The sequence below is a fragment of the Mustela putorius genome, unplaced genomic scaffold (genome assembly GCF_011764305.1).
Source record: "Mustela putorius furo isolate JIRA1106 unplaced genomic scaffold, ASM1176430v1.1 tig00003867_pilon_pilon_pilon, whole genome shotgun sequence".
NCBI lineage: Eukaryota > Metazoa > Chordata > Mammalia > Carnivora > Mustelidae > Mustela > Mustela putorius.
Window position 1 is genome coordinate 29748721 of NW_025422019.1, and position 21454 is coordinate 29770174.

Below are 21454 nucleotides of genomic sequence, written 5' to 3' on the forward strand. Positions count from 1 at the left end.
CTCTTACATACATCTTTGTACTTGTGTCTAATGATATTTTTAGGACAGTTTACAAAAGTGTTGCACAGCCTTAGTTCCTAAGCATGCTCTCTGATAGAAGGGGTCCATGGCCTATAACATAAAGAACCACATCTATTAATCTCCATCTTGGAGAATACCAATGTATAGTCATATACAATGGTCTTAGTAATCAAACATATTTGACCATAGAATCCTTTCTTAAAATAGCATCTGTCTGCAGGATGTTGCTAGTTGGAGAAGTCATACTTGTATGGGGCAGGGAGCAATATGGGAAATTGCTGTACTTTCCACTCCATTTTGCTGGGAGGCTAAAACTTTCTGAAAAATAAAGTTTACTTAAAAAAGGAAAAGTTTTCAAGTGCCATTATATACATTTACATTTAAAATTAAATTTAGACTTTTACACACACACACACACACACACACACAAAGTAACATCAGAACATGTCAACATCCCACTGAACACTTTGGAAAGTGCTAGCTTATGGTATATTCTTAAAAATGGAATTGGTAAATCAAAGGGGAAATATATGGAAAGGCTCTCCCAATTTGCATTTCCACCTATAGTGTATCAGAGTGACACTTTCTCTTTAATTTTTTCATTGGTATTGACTATCTTTGTTTTTAAATATATCTGAAATAAGAAGTGAGAAAAGTGGATGGCATTCTAATTTTCATTTATTTGATTGTTAGTAAAATGTATATGTTTGTATTTTTTATTTGTCTTTTATATTTCTTTTATGCCTATCTCCCTTATGCCCCATTCCAAATTTTTCTTAGGGGTCTTTGATGTTATTTTCTTTATTAATAAGAATCAAGAATCATATTAAGAGTATTAACACGAAAAATCACATGTGATACAATTATTTTTTCATATTTTTCATTTTTTAATGTTTTGATATGATGTTTTACTTTTATTTTATGTGCTTCATTTTTGCCGTACAAGATTAGCAGTTTTGAGTAAAACTTTACCTATTGCCACTTCAGAAACATAACAAGTTTGTTTTTTTAATTCTTGGATTAGATAGAACAAAAATTTTTACATATTATGTATAATTAATGTCTGATTCACTTTTAAGATATCAGCTCAAAAGGAACCTATACCTTCTTAGGGTCTTCTATGGGGGTTGATAATGAGTGTAGTACTTCATCATAAGCAATTGGGAAAATACCCCATGAATACTAAGACCAGTAGGAGTGCAAAACATCATCCCATGTGGTTCTTACTGAAGAAAAAGGATACAAAAAAACAAGTTAGTCTCAACTAGAAACAAAACTGTCAATTCACATTAAAAATAGAGAAGAAAAATAAGTCTGAACCTTAACTATAGCTAAATAAAATTATATGTTTTTACAGTCAAGAAAGACCTTTAGATTAATATTGTCAGATTATTTCATTTTATGAGTGAGAAAACAACAGAATTTAACTCAGTGTGTCCAAAGTCACACAAATGTGGGGTTTTTTTGTTTGTTTGTTTTCTCAGAAAACCTTTATAAAGTAAAGATTCTAAAAAGTTTCATTATTAACAATAACATTTTTTGAATACTTACTATGTACCAGACAATCTACTAAATACTTTAAGTCATTTGTCTCACCTATCCCTACAATATACTTTGGGGTAACAATTATAATTGTCCCCCTTTTCCAAGCAGTCTGAGACATAAGGCCCTCACTCTTAATGAGAGTGAGACTCTTTTGTGTTATAATCAGTAAGAAATATATTCTTTAGAGAGGAGACTCTTTTGTGTTATAATCAGTAAGAAATTATATGTTGCTATCAACTAAAGCAGACAGAATTACTGGAAGAACAGAGAGGGTTGCAATGGTGGATCTTAGAAATAAAGCAAGAGCAGAACATTTTGGCAGGATAGATAGCAAGAAATATTCTTTACAACCTAAGTTAAAAAAAAAAAAAGTGAAAGATCTAGCTAAAGAAATTTGTGGTATGATTTGACTCTAGCTTATTCTCTGATTTTCAGAGACTGTTGCATCCCTCAATTCATTTTTGCATTTATAAAAATTGTTTTGGTTTTAGAAGTTAAAAAATGGCTTATAAGAACTGTATTACAAAATTCTCAATTTGTAGAACTCTTCTCCATTATCACTGCTTTTCATACCCCCTTTAAGTAAGAATTTTGCATTTTTAGGTGCATGTATTATGCAGTGTAGTCCTTAGGCATTTTTGCTATTAAAATATCTTTTTTTATAAATTGGTAGAGAAAGCAACATTCAAAACAGATGGACTATTGCTCTAGGTTTTAATGCTTGCTGTAGTTGATATCTAAAGGTACACATGAATTAAACAAAAAAATGAAATCATGAAAGAAGAAAGGATTTTCAAAATTGAATTTGCAAGTTTAGTCCTAAATAACAATCACAGTTGTAGCTGGAGGCTTTTCTGGGGGATTCTGAATAATGATTAGGTGAGATTATAGGCCCCAGCCAAAGCCTGGGGACTGTCCTGCTCCTAGCCAGTTATTTATCCTCAAAAAATGGTCCTCAGGTTGTGCAGTATTGTTTGAAATACCAGTGGGAATCAAACCTGAGTCTGTCATTTTATCCCAAGGGCCATCTCAAGAGTCTGAAGCTTAGATGGTAAGATAAATGTTTGCCAAAATGAAAACCCTTGGTAGGCTTTTCAGTTACTATTGCTTTATTTTATTTTTACTGCTTTGGGGCATGTATTTTTATTTACCTGCAGAAGGAATTATGTATAAAACATTAAAAACACAAGAAAGTAATATCACTGTCGAAAATTGTGTTCAACTCTGTAGAGCATCTATTTAAGGGAAATAGTTAAGTTTCTTTAAGATAATAAATTCTACCTCTCATTTTTATGAGATTTTCTTGGAAATTTGTGTTCGAGAGAATTCTGATTTACTATTCTTTGCTAAAAATGTTCTTCCAGCCTGATCTTATCATGTAAAATTATGAATTGGTGGGTATGGGTATTTTGAAAGCCCTGACATCTTGAATTCATGGATAATTATGTATTTTCAGTAGCCAAAACTTCAGTTCTCTTCTGTCTTTATAGCTACTTGCTCTAAGATTTTCCTAAAAACTTGGGACTTAAGTTATTAAGATGGCATCCACAACTCTTTTAAACGTATTTACCTAATAGATATAAAAGGGAGGAAAACTAACAAAGAATCTTTACCTAATTCACCCAGTATATGGAATAATAATGATGATGGTAATAGTATAAAAAATAGTAGTAGTAATAATAATCTAATAAAATGAAGAATAGCTAGTTTGTTTTTTTGTTTTTTTGTTTTTTTAAGCTGGGCTTTACTATGTGTCAGGTACTGTTCTGGCTTATTCTAGCTCATAACTCCCCTTATTATTGCCATTTTTTAAATGAAGAAACAGTGAATAAGAGATTAAATAATAGTAAATCAAGGATCAGAAAACAGAAGAAGGACTTGAGAGGAGCCACAGCAGAAAATTCTGAATCTTTCAGGCTCTCACATCACTGACTACAAGGTTTTATGCTGCAGATTAAATGAGGTAGACACAGTTCCTGATTTCATTAAATACAAATTTACACAATTATTTGTATCATTGCCATATTACAAAGTGATGGGAAAACATATATAGGGACCTTATATTGCCTGAGAGAATCAAGCAGAGTCCCTGTTCCTGTGAAGTGGGACAGTGAGATTCTTGTCTCACAGAGTCGAAATGAATCTCACAGACAAAGGAGGTTGAGTAAAGCGATAGAGTTTTATTTAGCAAGGATACAGAGAAAAAGCTCTCAGGAAAGAGGGGTCCCGATGAGGTTGTCAATGTGGGCTTTCATTGACCGTCTTTTATTTAGAACTGACCAAGGAGCTTGTAGTCTTTTCATTCTTGTGATGTCTTGGTTCGAGTAAGGACTGGTGATTACATCTTTAATGGCTTACTACTTCTTTGGGATCTGGCCGTTCTTTGTGGTCACCGTGTGACTGTCATAGAAAGACCCCATCTCTGATGCAAAGGGCAGTGTGATCTGGTTTGTTCCCTTATCTCTGGCTTCCCTATGCCTCAGTGTTTCTAGGATTTCTGTGAGCCTGATCACATAGCCCCCTTACCATCTCTCACTACCTAGCCCCACCTGTCCCTTACTCACCTGAAGAAGGGTCAGTTTAGATCTGAGGGGTGAGTAGAAGTCACACAAGGTCAGTAGAATGGGGGAATGGGACATTCAGGGACCTTGGTATTTATACTATGGTATAATAGTATTTGATATACTGGGTGAATTAGGTAAATATTTTGTTTTGTTGATTCCCTCCCTTTCATTACGTATTATGTAAATATGTTTAAAAGAGTTGTGGATGCCATTTTAACAACTTAAGGAGACACCTTTGCTTTTGCGGGTCCCTACCTCCATAAAAAATATTCAAAATCTCATTTTGTAATTATACTGGTATAGAAATAAGTATGTTAGTATGGTATATTAAAATATTTTCTTTGATCTAAAAGGGTTGTTTTTCTCATTCTAAAAGAAAACATTTTGGTGGGCCGCTAACGGTATTGTGGGCCCAAGGCACTTGCGCCTTCTGACCCTAATGGATAAGTCAGTCCAGAAGTGTGGAATATTGGGCCAGAAACATTTCAGCTGGAAGGAGTAGCACAGACAGAAGCTTAGAGGTCCTTGCTTGCTCAGGAAACTGAATGGAGATGTGACTAGAGCAGAGAGTGCAGGAGAGGGAACATGAGGTGAGGCTGCTGAGACAGAAAGGGCCCTGTAGGCCTTGTTTAGGTTTTGGTATTTATCCTAAGAGTAAGAGAAGACTTCCAAAAGGGGTGTGTATGTGTTTGTAAATCAAACTGAGCACATGGTTAAAATCAGTTCTGTGATCCAACTTCTCCCACTAAGCTTCACTTTTTCTACTTCTCCTTCTGATGTCTTCATTTATTCAGGTAAAAGTAATTTATCACTTCTAGGCATCATATATTAAGATACACATAAATAAAAGAGACATTATACTCTACCTCTGCCTTTTTTCTTTATTGTTTTTCAGTTAGTTTCATTTTTATGTTTGGTTTCTCTGTTGTAACTGTGGATAATAAACTAAGACCTTTAACTGTGGGTGCTGCTTTGGGATTGTCCCCTCTTGTCAGATGAAGTTATTAGTGCACCCACCTTCTCCAAGGTTCTGTCCACACGTCTTTCATTTTTGTATCTCTGAAATTGATGCCATTTACTTATATTTTATAACCACAATTAAGTACGTTATTATGTGAAAAGGCCCTTTGCATTTGCTGCTTCCTCCACCTGGAACCTCTGTTCACCCAGATGACTACATTGCCTTGTGTCTCCTTTCCATTCTCAACCCAAGTGGCAGCTGCGCAGTAGGGCCATTCCTGGTCATCTTACTGGCAACAACAACGCCTCTAACGGGGGTTCTTACCGTGCTTCCCTTGTTATGTTTTTCCCCGTAGCACTTATTGTTAATACAAATTACATACTTTATTTCACTTAATTTTTTAAACTTATTTATTTAAGTGGTAATAAGATTCCAAAGGCACATATGTAGGATTATATATATTTCACTTAATTTTTGAAATTACTGTCCCTCTCCCCTTTCTTGACTATAGCTTCAAGAAGACAGGGATTATCATCTACTTAAATTTGTTTGATTTTTTTGTTTGTTGTCTCCCCCCGCCCCGCCACTATATTCTCAACAGCTAAAACAGTACCTGATACAGAATCATTTCAGTTAATGACTGGCTGTAGACCGGGTAGTCTTCTTTGGTTTATGTCCTTACTTATGCAATATTTCAGTGTTCTTAAAACTTCTAATTTCCTTTTTTTTTTCATTATTTTTTTCTTTATTATATTCCCAATTCTTTCCAACTCTCCATTATCTAAAACGCTGTGGTGATCTCTCTCTTTTTTCTGTCCTTTTCCCTGGGAACTGCTCTTCTGGAGCCTTATATCCTTGGGCTGCACAGTTGTCATTCTTGGTGGACTTTCCTGCTCTTTCTACGTTTTTCTCTTTTTCAGTGTACATCCTCTTTTAATAAAGCATGTCCCTCCACAACTTTCTCTGAAAAAATATTTGAATGACAATTTGTTTTTTACTTTCACATGTTTAAAATGTTTTTTAGTTTGTCCTCACTAGAGATATATCCAGGTTTTCACATCACAAGGTGTAGATCTGGAGGGACACCCCCCCCACCCCAGGAGGAAAAGGGAGCAGTGGATGTATATGCATCAGTATTGGAAAGGGAGAAAACACATTAGAAGGTCCCTTCTCCACATGAGGTACTACTGTCTAAAAAGGGACATTTTGTGCCACTTCTACTCAATCCTTTTTATAAGTCTTAACAATCATTGTGTTAAAACTTGTAGGAAGGTACCACCTTAAAGAATATGCCCAAGAGAAGCTCTCGTTGCCTTCTTAACTGCTTTCATCTGAAATCTAGTTTCTCAGGAATTCTAGAACTCAAATAATTTTCTCTCTGAACTTGGAAAATGATATTCCACACTCCTAAAATTCACTAACACCAGCCTGAGCCTGCCGCTCATTGTTTTTTGCTTGGCAACTTTTGGGCACCTTCTTTGTTTTTCTTGGTGCTTTTCAATTCCTGATGGTGTGTCTTGGGGTAAACTTTATTCTGTTCATATTTTTCTGTTGAATTCAGTGAGCATTTTCATCTGAGCAGTTTCATTCCTTGAAAATTATCTTGTATTATTTCTTTAGTAATTTCCACCCTTTTCTTCTTTATTTTTTCTTCTTTCCTTCTGAAACTTCTATTATCCTGTGAAGGACCATATGGCTAAGCATCTAATGTCTCATCTTTTCTATGATACTTTCTTTTTAAAGCTACCTCCATGCAGTGCTCTCCATTCCTAAAAAGAGATCCGTGAAAGGACTGAAATATAAAATTTTGTTTTTATTTTCCAAGAGCCTTTAATATTCTCTTGGGTTTTGTTTATTGTAAGTTGCAAAGGGTGGTAATTAAGTACACAGATTCTGAAGCCAGACTGAGTTTGAATCCCAGTCTCCCACACTTATTACCTCTGTGATCTTGAACAATTTTAAGTTTTGTGTATCTGTCCTAACCTAAAATGGAGATAATGATAGTACACCTATCTCAGAGTTCTGAGGATTAAATGAGTTGCTAAACCTAAAACACTGAGAACAAAATCTGGAATAGAGTAAGCATTATATGTATTTGCTATTATCACTACTATTATAATTATTGTTACTATTACTATTTTGAGGATATGATATCTACTCACTGTCCCTGAAGATGCTAGCTAGAAGTTCCCCTTTTGTCACTAAATTACCCATTTCCTCCAGTTAAGCTTCTGTTTTCTGTTTGCTCGTTTTTATTTCTCTTTTACATAGGAAGGTTTTTTTTTTTAAATACCTGGAAATCCTTGGTTAAAGATTCATATTTAACACTCAGAAAATAAAAAGCTGATTAGGTGTTTTACATACAAAGACAACTTTTCCTAATTTCAGGTGTTTAGGGTGATTACAGTGGGGCATACTCTAAATGTCAGACTCCAAAGTATTCTTTGCTCTGGATTGATTCCAAGAATCCTTTGATTGTTGCTTTAGGAATGCCTTCCTTCATGGGTACCCGGGCGGCTCAGTGAGTTAAGGGTCTGCCTTCAGATCAGGTCATGATCCCAGGGTCCTAGTATCGAGCCCCACATCAAGTTCCCTGCTCAGTGGGGAATCTGCTTCTCTCTTTCCCTCTGTCTGCCACTCTCTCTGCTTGCCCCCCACCTCTCTGTCAAATAAATAAATAAATAAAGGAATGCCTTCTTTCGGTGGATATGAATACCAACTCTTCCTTATACTAACATTCCCTTAATCTTTATTTTTAGTCCCACCTCTCCCTCCCGCTCTCATTGTCCCCTTACCAGGCCTCTGTGAGATTCACCCTCTAAATCTCCCTGTGATTCTACAAATCTGTGGATCCTGTCTTAGCTTCTGCCATTCAATATCTATGGGCTGTGGTTTCCTGTGCCGCAAGGCTGCAGTTTTTCTCTGTTTTCTAGCTCACAGTAATTTTTTTGAAATTTCTTATTTGTTGATGACCCTTCCATTGTGGTCTTATTTATTTTTTTTATTCTTGTATTATCATTTTCATAGGTCTTAAAAGAAGTGAAAACACATATAGTCTACTTATATCTTTAGAAGTCCTTGCAAATTTCTAATCAGAAAAATGACCAGATCAAATGTCATTTTAAAAAGATCCACTCTAGCTGAAGTTTAAATTATAGCAGTATCAGCTAACTAACAGGCTAATTTTTCCTGATTTAATTATATGTGATTCTTATTACGCTTCACAAAAGATATAATAAAACTGTTTATTAAAATACTGATATAAATAGTACATTCTTAGCTATAAATAGATGGGTTAATATTTAATAAAATATAATCTAGAAACAAGTTAAAAACTTTCTCCGATAAAAGCTAAAAATATATGTATTAATTGGATTATAAAATATATTAACAAAATATATATATCTATATAATATACTATTCCCCAGGCCAAAACAGAGGTGACTTTCTTCAGAAATAATCGAATCTCTACTCTAGCAGTGCTTTACATCTATCACTTCAGACCATCCCATCTCTTATCATTGAATGTAAATGTGATTTTGCATAGAAGAGCACTGAATTAGTTTTAGACCAACCTTTAACTTCTAGAAACTTACAATCTTTTATTTGTAGTAAATTGATAGCTATGAGGATGAAAATATACTTTAATTCCACTTTAGTGAACATAGAATGCTGTATTAGTTTCAGGTATACAACAATTCCATATATCACCCGGTGCTCATCGCAATGTACTCATTAATCCCTATCACCTCTGAAAAACAATCTGAGGGATTTGAAGTGGCAGGGGGGGTGGGAGGTTGGGGTACCAGGTGGTGGGTATTATAGAGGGCACGGATTGCATGGAGCACTGGGTGTGGTGAAAAAATAATGAATACTGTTATGCTGAAAATAAATAAATAAATAATAAAGATACGGGGAATGCATACTCCCAAAAACTTAACAAAGGAAAACTGTTGTTAGCAGTATTGACATTCAATAAAATAAAATGTATGTAGAAGGCATTAATAGAAAGGAATATCAGCATTATATAATAAAAGAAACAACTGGATAAAAAAAAATCCCTATCACCTATTTCACCTACCCCCCCCCCCACCTCTCCTCTGGTAACCATCAGTTTGTTCTTCTTGGTTTGTCTCTCTATCTCTTCTCTTTTTTTCCTTTTGCTTGTTTTATTACTTAAATTCCACATGAGAGAAATTGAATGGTATTTGTCTTTCTCTGACTCATTGCACTTAGCATTATGCTCTCTAGCTCCATCCATGTTGCAATTGGCAAGAATTCATTATATATATATATAATGAATTCATTATATATATATATAATGAATATATATATATATATAATCAGATGTGATATATATATCACCTCTCCTTTATGTGTTCATTTATTGTGGAAACTTGGGCTGCTTCCATAATTTGCCTATTGTAAATAATGCTGCTATAAACACAGAGGTACATGTATCCCTCTGAATTAGTGCTTTTATATTTTGTGAGTAGATCCCTAGTAGTGCAATTACTGGATCATAGGGTTGTTCTATTTTTAACTTATTAAGGAACCTCCATACTGTCTTCCAGAGTGGCTACACCAATTGCATTCTCACTCTTGCAAGAGGGTTCCTTCTTCTCCACATCCTAGCCAACACTTGTTGTTCGTCTTTTTTATTTTAGCCCTTTAACAGGTGTGAAATGATATCTCCTTTTGGTTTTGATTTGCATTTCTCTGATGATGAGTGATGTTGAGCATCTTTTCATGTGTCTGTTGTACATCTGTTTGTCTTCCTTAGAGAAATGTTGTTCATGTCTTCAACCCATTTTTCAATTGGATTATTTGGTTTTTGGTGTTGAGTTGTATAAGTTCTTTATATATTTTGATTACTAACACTTTTGGATATGTCATTTGCAAATATTTTCTCCAATTCAGTAGGATACCTTTTGGTTTTGTTGATTGTTTCCTTCACTGTGCAGAAACCTGTTATTTTGATGTAGTCCCAATAATTTGTTTTTGCTTACATTTCCCTTGCCTCAGGAGATATATATAGAAAAATGTCGTGGCTGAAGTCAGAGATATTATTGCCCATACTGTCTTCTAGGATTTTTATGGTTTCAGGTCTCACAGTTGAGTCTTTAATCCATTTTGAGTTCATTTCTGGGTGTGGTGTAAGAAAGGTGGTTCAGTTTCATTCTTTTGCATGTAGCTGCCCAGTTTCCCAACATTTATTGAAGAAATCATCTTTTTCCCATTGGATATTCTTTCCTGCTTTGTTGAAGATTAACAGGCCATATAATTTGGGTTTATTTCTGGATTTCCTATTCTGTTCTATCTATATATGGTACATTATGTGCACCATAATGTTTTAATTACTAGAGCTTTGTAATATAACATGAAATCTGGGATTGTGATACCTCCAGCTTTGGTTTTCTTCTTCACGAATGCTTTGGCTATTCAGGTTTTTTTGTGGTTTCATATAAATTTCACTATTGTTTGTTCTAGGTGTATGAAAGATGCTATTGGTATTCTGATAGGAATGGCACTAAATCTGTAGATTGCTTTGGTCGTTGTACAATTTTAGCAATATTGGTTCTTTCAATCAGTGAGCATGGAAGGTCTTTCCATTTCTTTGTATCTTCTTCACTTTCATCAATATTTTACAGTTTTCAGAATACAGGTCTATCACCCCCTTTGTTAAATTTATTCCTAGATACTTTATTATTTTTAGTGTAACTGTAAAAGGGATTATTCTCTTAATTTCTCACTCTGCAGTTTCCTTATTAGTATATAGAAATCCTGTAGATTTGTGTACGTTGATTTTATATCCTGAGACTTTACTGCATTCATTTATCAGTTCTGGTAGTTTTTTGGTATAGTCTTTAGCGTTTTTTCTAAATAGTATCATGTCATTTGCAAATAGTGTAAGTTTACTTCTTCCTTACTAATTTGGATACCTTTGGTTTCTTCTTGATGTCTGATTGCTGAGACTAGGACTTCAAGTATGGTGCTGAATGTCTTTTTCTTGACTTTAGGGGGAAAGCTTTCAGTTTTTCCCCGTTGAGTGTGATGTTCACTGTGGGTTTCTCATGTATGGACTATGGACCCATTTTTAAACCACCTCTAAAATATCTCCATAACTAGAGTAAATTTTCTGATCAAAATCCCCTAACCTGTATCTGTATGAAAATTTTGGTGCCTTAAAGAGAACTGCTGCCAACAAATGGTATGCTGTATGTGAAAGTGTTTTTCCTGCTTTCTTCCATGCAGTCTTTTTTTTTTTTCAGTGTTCCAAGATTCATTGCTTATGTACCACACCCAGTGCTCCATGCAATACCTGCCCTCCTTAATACCCACCACCAGTCTCACCCGTCCCCTGCTATGCCTCCAAAACCCTCAGTTTGTTTCTCAGAGTCCCCAGTCTCTCATGATTCGTCTCCCCCTCCATGCAGTCTTCAGCAGCTCCTCTGTGTGTTTGATTAAAACATACTTGCAAGCTTGAGTGTTTGTTAAATAATATACATCAATTATAGCTGTCTTTATAATATGAATAATCCCTTTATCAAAGTTCTATCTCTAGATATCCTAGTCACTTAAAGGTAGTTTTTCAGTGTTTCCCATCTTAATTGTGCTGACGCATGTGTGATTTCCCTCTGGTGTTATCGAATAGATTAAGAAAAATGCAGTCACTCAAGTTGCTTTCATTTCTCTCTCTTGAAAAAACTATACATGTATAAATATTATAAATGTAACAGGGCTTTATTATAGATTATTACAGTCATTTTACTGAGAAACATTTATTTTCTGTTTTTCACATAATAATGTAGGGAAGGGGGGCACCTGGGTGGCTCAGTGGGTTAAGCCTTGCCTTCAGCTCAGTTCATGATCTCAGGGTCCTGGGATTGAGCCCCACATTGGGCACTCTGCTCAGCAGGGAGCCTGCTTCCCCCCACCCCCGCCTATCTTCTGCCTACTTGTGATCTCTCTGTCAAATAAATAAAATCTTTAAAAAAAAAAATAATGTTGGGAAGGGACAAGGGGAAATTTTATATTCATAACCTAATAAATGCAATAGATTTCAAGGAAAATAATAAAAACTAAGGTAAAGACAATTCTAGGCTCTAAATATATGCAACTATATGTTTATGGGTAAAAAAAGGTATAAAGCCATGGTGCATTTTTCATAATTGAAATATATTGTCAACCTTCTGTGTCTCTTTCATATAAATAAAGATTGTAATTTCAGATATCATTATCATACTTGCCTTTATTGTAAATGGAAGCTATAGTTTCTGATTACTGCTAACTACTGCAGGATTTTTTCCTAGATTGTGTATGCTCTTTGATTAAGAATAAATTTACTTTCAGTATTTTCTTCTTCTCCGTTCCTGACTGTTCATTGTGGAGACACACACACACACACACACACACCTGAGAGGGCAGTAAAAACAAAAGATATTTTATTGAGTAAACAACACTCCTCAAAGGTTTTATTCAGTTTACATAATGGATCAGAAATTCATTTTAAGGTACTATTTTCTATTTTATATGGGAATTAATATTTTAAAATCCATTTTATGCTTTTTTTCATAATTTGAATGTTGTTATGATTTCTTAGTAGCTCTACAGAAATCTTCCTGCTTATACTTTTCCTATTCAAAGTGGTCCATGTGACCTAGATATTGAAAATCAAGGTAGAGTATGCTGCATTGCTGATATTTACTGTGAAACATCAGAAACATTCTGTTCCCACATCCTAGAATTATAGGATGCACACTCCTTAATATTGCTGGTATTTTAAAAGGTATCTGAAAGTCTGCACAATCATTTTTAAGCTGGCATTAAAATATTGTTTAAAGAGATTCATGTAATAAAACATAATGCTTTATATTCCAGTTAAAATGCACAAATAACCATTATTCATTTTGAAATGTTAGATCATGTTAGATATGACTCACTACAGATATTCCCCCCATTATTTACCTAGTATAGTAATCTGCTGATTTTGAAATCTAACCCCAATATGGTGCAATTAGTTTTCATTTCCTAATTTTGGGTGAGCTCTGTTAAATTATTTTAAAAATAAAATAGTATCTAGAGTCTGCCTTATGAAATTATAGTCATCAGGAGAAGTTGATTTTATCATCTGTCAATTTGGTGTAGAATAGCCCTTCCAAAAGTCAGCTTTTACACTCAGGAAGCCATATTCTCCTAATGTAGAAAGCTAGTTCAACCTTTAGTACTTCTGTGTAAAAAATAAAACCTTAAAGGAAAAGCACTGAATGGGTTAAAAAAATGTGTGCACTTGACTGACTTTCAAGAAGAGTCCTATATATACTGTAAGAATCTCATTTGTTTTCTCTTTCCTCACTGCAAAAATATAATAAAGTAGAAGAAATAACAGATTGTGTCACAGTTCTTAGCTAATAAAATTAAAGCAAAGATACACTAAAGATCAACCATGTAGTTTTGTTTGTCATCTTGATGTTAAAAAGATTTGCTTGCCAAAATACTTCTTAGGTTGTGTTTTTTTGTTTTTTGTTTTTTGTTTTTTTAATATAGCCAGGGAGAACTACAAAGTACCAGGGCAGATGGCCAGATTCCATATTAAGGAGTCTAAGGCCATAATCTGGAAACCCAGTGTGAAAATCAAATCTAAAGTACAGGGAGAGACAAGAATAAGTAAGGGCTGCCACGAAGTGAGGCAGAAACTGAGCAGAATGAGATGCAGTAAACACACAATAAGCAGATGTAAGAGAGTGGCCCAGAAACAGGACTCTGAACAGAAAGTGTGGGCAGAGCATATTAATACCTTTTTGGGGGGTTCACATGAGAGACTTACCAAAACTAGAAACTTACTATAACTGAACAGTAAACCTAGCTCTGATTTGTCTCCAGTTCCTGGATGAATTTTTTTTTTCCTTTTTAATCAAATCAGTGTTTCCCAAGCTGGTATTTCATACAACAATCTTCTAAAAGCTTTATCATGAAGGTAGGGAGAAAATACCAGTTATCAAGTAAATGGGGGGAATTAAAATCATGCACACACACATTTTTCAGATTTTTCTCTCTTGAAAATTCACAATGCCCTTTATCATATAAAACCTTCTGAGTAGTCCTGGAAGGAAAAAGTTCTTTAAATCCAACATTTCCCAAACTTCTGTGACTTTGGCACTGTTTTGCATCATATCAAATACTATCATTTGGAGCTGTTCTCTTCAGGACGTCAGTTTGGGGAACTAACTGTCCTGTTTAGTTAAAGTTTCAATAAGCCAAATGGTTGCAAAACCATTTTTGAAAGATAGAATGTATGCTTGAGTGAATGAATGAATTTCTATAGTATTTACTAATACAGCTATTGCACCCTTGCATGAGATCCAGTCTTTGATACAAGAGGGCTCATATTATTTACGTAGTCAGGCAAATAGGAAATTACCATAGCTACTTATTTTTAAAGATTACCATATGTTAAGTCATAGAAGCTAGACTCCATGACACAGAACCACTGATCCTGTATTTTGAACAGCAGGGACTAGATACTAATAAGAGCTTCAAAGCATGTTTTATAATTATAATAAGTATATTCTGCTCTTACTAATTCTTGGTAAAGGATTCCAACTAAAAAGATCTAGAAGCAGGCTTATGTTAATACCGGAAGCAGTATGTTTCAACAACAAAACTGCTATTGGCTAGGAGATTTGCATTTTCTGTCCTACATCTCTATATAGGAGACATTATAAAAGATCATTCTTTTCTGAAAAAGGAGATTACTATTTCCCAGCTAGATATTAACGGTGAACTTCTAAAATGAAGTTCCATGTCAAAATTTGGGAAATTCTGGATTAAACAACGTTAAGCAAGTTTTCATACTCAGTATTAATGGGTATTGTGAATTTCAAAAAAAATGGATATAGTGTTAAAGGTTTCTGTGTTACTCCATCTCTATACAATGTGTATTAAGTGATCCTCAGAGCACAGTTTGGGAAATAGAGGACTGAATATATTTCAGGCTTCCTTGTAATTCCGAGACATTATATTCAATGATTTTTAAATTATGGAGCATTGGGTGTGGTGTATAAACAATGAATCCTGGAACACTGAAAAAATAAAATTTTAAAAATAAATAAATAAACAATCTGTTTATATTTTTAACCCTTAAAAGAAAAAGAAGGGTGCTTGGGTGGCTCACTTGTTTAAGCATCTGCCTTCAGCTCAGGTCATGGTCCCAGGGATCTGGGATTGAACCCTCACATTCGGCTCCCTGCCTGCTTCTCCTTTTCCTTCTGCCCCTTTTCCTGCTGATGTTCCCCGCAGGCACTTGCTCGCGCTCTCTCTCTCTTAGTTAAATAAATAAATAAAATCTTAAACAAAAGGAAAAAAAGGAAAGAAAGAAAAAGAAGATGAACACCAGAGTTTGGAAAATGTCCTAGCGTCCAGCATTATAACAACTCCACATTTATTTAGATCTTTTTAGTTAATTAAAAATAGGGGCACCTGATTGGGTCAGTGGGTTAAAGCCTCTGCCTTCAGCTCAGGTCATGATCTCAGGGTCCTGGGATCAGAGCCCTGTATCAATCTCTTTGCTCAGCAGGGAGCCTGCTTCCTCCTCTCTCTCTCTGCCTGCCTCTCTGCCTGCTTGTGATCTCTGTCAAATAAGTAAATAAAATCTTTAAAAAAATTTTTTTAATTTTTTCAATTTATTTATTTTCAGAAAAACAGTATTCATCATTTTTTTCACCACACCCAGTGCTCCATGCAATCTGTGCCCTCTATAATACCTACCCACCACCTGGTACCCCAACCTCCCACCCCCCTGCCACTTCAAACCCCTCAGATTGTTTTTCAGAGTCCATAGTGTCTCGTGATTCACCTCCCCTTCCAATTTCCCCCAACTCCCTTCTCCTCTCTATCTCCCCTTGTCCTCCATGCTATTTGTTATGCTCCACAAATAAGTGAAACCATATGATAATTGACTCTCTCTGCTTGACTTATTTCACTCAGCATAATCTCTTCCAGTCCCGTCCATGTTGCTACAAAAGTTGGATATTCATCCTTTCTGATGGAGGCATAATACTCTTTTAAAATTTTTAATTAAAAATAATATTTGTATGTTTTAGCGTATTTAGGATTGAGTGTTCAAGATTTTTGAAGCTGTTACATAGTGTTAGTCTTTATGGTTTCTAGATGAAATACTCTAAAATCATGCAAATGTTACTTTTTCCTTTAAAAAATTTCATACATTGGGGCGCCTGGGTGGCTCAGTGGGTTAAAGCCTCTGCCCATGATCTCAGGGTCCTGGGATCGAGCCCCGCATCCAGCTCTCTGCTCAGCAGGGAGCCTGCTTCCCTCTCTCTTTCTCTCTCTCTGCCTGCCTCTCTGCCTACTTGTGATCTCTGTCTGTCAAATAAATAAATAAATAAAATCTTCAAAAAAAAATTTCATACATTACAACTCTAAGGAAATAAGAGCAAAAGAAGAAAGAGCTTTTCCAAAATAGGAACACAGTTATTTTTATCACTTAATTTAGTAATCATCACTATCATATCCTTAGCATGTTCTTCTAGAACATTTTGAATTTGAGATTATAGTGACTTTCTGCTATGAAAAAAAAACGAAATTACTTGCATAAATATTTGTAGGAGGAGTCAACTTGAAGAAACTCTCACTGGCCAAATCTGGGACGATTTGAACATCAAGATAAATAATGATAATAATGAATTTTAACACCTTTAGTAAAATAGAAATCCATCAGCCCATATTAATAAAAGTGAGGGAAAGAAAGGAAGGAAGGAAGGAAGGAAGGAAGGAAGGAAGGAAAGAGAAAGTTCTTCCTTATGCCAACTGATAACAAGGGATAATGGAATTAGAAAAGCATCAGGAGATGCTAAAATTGGCAGGTAAAATTTTATATAAAATAATTTCAAAATTTTTTCCCAAAAATTTCTTTTTAATTATAAAGGAAATGTGTTAATTTGATAGTGGGAAAACTGGTGGACATCACATTAACTAATCAAAACCACCAGTGTTGGATTGAACTAATATTTTATGTGCTTCCTGATATGATGCACTTGAAAAGGAAAAAAATGCCTCTATAGTATGCCCACCAAGATGTATAACCCAAGGTTAATCAAGAAGAAACATTAGACAAACTCAAAATGAGAAACATTAAACAAAATAACTGACCTGCTTTCTTGAAAAATGTCAAGATCGGGAAAAACAAAGAAAGGCAGAGAAAGATTCCATTTTTAAGAAAACTAGAGATTTTAGCAGCTACATGTAATGTGTGGTAATGGATTGGATCATGGCCCATAGGTTTAAAAAAAAAGTATAAAATGCTCTAAAGGGCATTATAAGACAATTATTGAAAATTGACTATGATCTGTGGATTGGATATATTAAATTTCTTGATTTCAAAAATTGTGGTGGTGGTATGTAAAAGAATATCGCTTGTCCTCAGAAAATGCTTATTGATGTTTTTAGAGGTAAATTGGTATATTGTTCCAATTTGCTCTCGAAAGAAGAAATCAGATACTTTGATGACAAAGCAAATGGGGCAAATTGTAAACAGTCAAGGAATCTGGATGAAGTTTCTGGAGAGTTCCTCATCCAATTCTTGTAACATTTCTCTAAGTTTGATTGATACTGAAAAACAAGTTGTAATACTTTCTTTGAGTTTGAGGATGCCCACTGAGAGTTAAACCTACTTCAGTATAATGGGTCAAATCGTTCCAAATATGAAAGGGAAAAGACCAAACCTTAGAAATGTATCCCTTGCTCTTTGTCCAAATTGATAAAATTATGCAGCAAAATTAGTATGATTAATAATCCTCTCCTTCCAGAAAAGGTCATTTATAGTATATTTGTGAGCATGTTAAATTCTTTATGTTAAATGTACCATATGAACTGAGAGCATTAATATTTTAAGTGAGTACACTTAGAGGATGTACAATAGACAGCTATTTCAAGAGACACATAAAACTCCTACATCTATTCTCTTCCCAACCTGCCTCCCACCTGCCACACATTTACTATTCTTCATGCCCCACTTTACCTGGCTAATTTAAGTGTAACAAAAGCTTTGTCCAGGAACCCTTTTTGCCCTCTACAGTTTATAATAAATCATTGTCACCACTCTATAGAAGTGATAGATTATATATTAAATTGAGAAACATGTTTTTTAAAAGGAATTTTTTATTAAGAAATTGCCTAATTTTTGATACCTGCTTTGTGTCATAAATTACTATAGTATATTTTATTTCTGAAGATGGATCATTACTAAAATAACCTGAATTTTTAGTATTTTGAGTACATCACAATTTTTTCACTGCACACTGTATATATATTTATAGTATGTATGTCACATATATTCTGTATATATTTATACATGTATACATATAAAACATTATTTTACTTCCCTTATCTTTCTCAAATTCTGCCCTCTTTGTATTCCTAAGATATATAGTCTTTATAAAGAAACCAGCATTTTTTTCTGTTCAGAAGTCAAATACCACTTTTTAGTTGTTTGACATTGAGAGCTAGCAAGTCCAAGAAAAATCCAGAGGACTAAATTGTACTTCATTTTAACTTCTTGAAGTTATTTACCATTTAATAAACAATTAAGAGGCAAAGACTCTTATAGATTCAGATGTCACCTTATTCAGTTTTGAATGCAAAAGTCTAAACCAAAGCAAAAATGTAAGTTGGAGAGATAAACCAAGAAGGACTATGTAGGTGTGAATATGTGAGTATGTTTGAAGTGGGTTTTTTATTTTTAAATTTTTATTTATTTAAGTAATCTCTACAGCCAACATGGGTCCAAACTCACAACCACAAGATCAAGAGATGCATGCTCTCCCAACTGAGCCAGCCAGGTGCCCCTGAAGCAGGCTTTTAAGATTGTTTTGGAGCTTCTGTGTAGGAAGGAATATTATTATTCTTAGCATTATAAATATTAAAAGGATGAAGGATTGTTTCCTTATGGAAAATTTAATAGCTTTCTAAGGAAAGGTCAATATATAAGCATTTCAGCAAATAAACTAGATTTTTATTTTTGTTTTTTCTTTTTAATTCTACCAAGAACTTTATAGCCTACATTCAAAATGTATTATATAAAACATGTCAATAATACTTTTGCCCTTTTAATGACTATGTAATTTATCTGAGAAAATGGTCATGTGGCATCATGTAAAATTATTTTATAGAATTAAATTGGAACTCTTATTTACATAAGAAAGGATTCAGCTCCAATATTGACCTACTTTTTTTTCATTCAGATTTTTTTAGTGAATGTCTCACACCAAGATTTGAAGTGAGAATTTTATTGCAATATATTAAAAAAAAGAAACTCATTCTTGCTGTGTTTCTGTAATCTGAATATAAGGTTATATGATATCAACAACCAGCAGATGGAGGGGGAAAATGCTCTAGGAAGCTAGGCTATAAATACTAGGTTAATTCCAGAACTACAAGATTTTCAAAATTTTACTAAAGCTTCTCTAAGCCATCTGATCTTTTAGTAAGAAATTCATAATTTAGAGTAGGAAAGGAAGACACAGAATCTCAAGGTAAGGTCTGTATCACTTTAGATGATTTTATCATCTTCTTATAGTTCCTATGAAGGCCATTTTTGGTTCTTTAATCCCTTAACTGATTTGGATCCAAAGAAAAAGCTCAATTGGGAATATAAAAATGATTTTTTTCCAATGAATTTTCCCAAAAATACCAGTTTTAAGACTCTCTTAAGACTTTCATTCATCTAGTGACCTTCCTATTAAAAAAAAAGAAAAATAAGAAGAAGGTATTAAATTCACTAGTGATTGAATGCCCTGTTAAAAAAGCTGGTTTGGCTTGTATTCATTCATTCATTCATTCATTTATTCAGCATAAATCATGTATATTCATGTTAAATGCTAGGGTTAGATTAAAGTTGCAGGCATCGAAGATATATACCCATCCTCAAATTGCTTACAACCAGCAAACCGAACCATGACAGTGCAGTATAATAAATGTGATAAAAGTAGTACAGTGTGCTATCACGATATGTAATTAGAGTTCCTAACCTATACTAGATAGTTTTGGGAGTCAGTGATTTTGATTACCAAAGATGGGATTAGAAACATATGAGCTGAATTTTGTGATCCAAATCAGTATATTTCAAGATAAACATTAATCTCATTAACACTGGCAGTTTATTGAATGTCTGTGATATTCTAAATGTTAGAACAAATAAAATCTTGTCGTTTGTGTTAGATATCTAAATAGTGGACTTTTTTTTCCTAAGAAAGTATTTGCCTATTTCTTCTGATTGTTAAGCTCCTTCTGGTTAACTGATATACACCACTCATACATACCATTGGCTTTATGAGGTACCCAGGTACCTCATATGGGTTCATTATGGGTTCATTAATGAAAAATCTGTCCTTTACTACTGAAAAGCCAGTGCCAACTCATAGCCTACTAATATAGTTGGATCACTATCTTCATTCTTATGTGTGGAGGAAAGTAAATCATGGTTATACTGTGAGCCATCACCAATAAGAAAAGCATTATTTTACAGTGTTTCTGAAAAGCAGTAGTTATGAGTTTAGAGAAGCAGCCTTGAACAAAGAGATTTCTAAATCCAAGAAAAAATGGGAACACAGAAATTAAGATGAAAGGTAAGAAGGTAGTAAAGATTAGCAAAGAGAACATAAACTCAAGTGAAGTAGGTAACGAAAGAAAATACAGAGAGCTCCAGAATTTTGAGGAGTTTGATGGTTAAATATCACACAAAAAAGACTTAGTAGAAAGCCACCTGTACTTGAGGTTGAGAGGTGGGGCAGCCATTGTTTCCTACAATTCTGCCTCCGATTTCCAGCAACTCTGCTAGCAGGGGAACTGAGGAGCAGCAGTTTAGCCTTTGAGCAGTTGTTCTAATTAGCTCTCTCTAGTGTAATGAAGACCTTCTGTCATTGCATACTGGAGTAAACACATAGATTAGCTGTATATAGTCCTTACCTAATTTTTAAAAGAATTATGTGTTGATATGGATACAAAATTAAATTTTAACTTTGGTGAAAAATAGACTTTAGTAAACACTGAAAATTAGTTCTATGATATCACAAGAAAGCAAGCAGACCTAATTTTTTAATAGGATTAACTACTCAAATTTTTGAGGGAGCAGGGGCGCCTAGCTTGCTTAGTCAGTAGAGCCTGCAACACTTGATCTTGGGGTCATGATTTCAAGCCCCACGTTGGATTACTTAAAAAGTAAATAATAATAATGAATAAATAAATACTTTCTGAAATATATATATAAATTTTTCAGGGAGCAGAAAGATAGTATCTTTTTTGTTTCAACTAACATCTTCATGGAAAAAGAAGTGTTTTTTAAAAAATG

General features: G+C 34.3%; 1 protein-coding gene across 2 annotated transcripts in view; it reads left to right on the forward strand.

The window, feature by feature from the left end:
• Positions 1-21454, forward strand: part of MBD5 (methyl-CpG binding domain protein 5) — a 185352-nt gene that overhangs the window by 34331 nt on the left and 129567 nt on the right. The gene's annotated exons all lie outside the window — the stretch shown is intronic.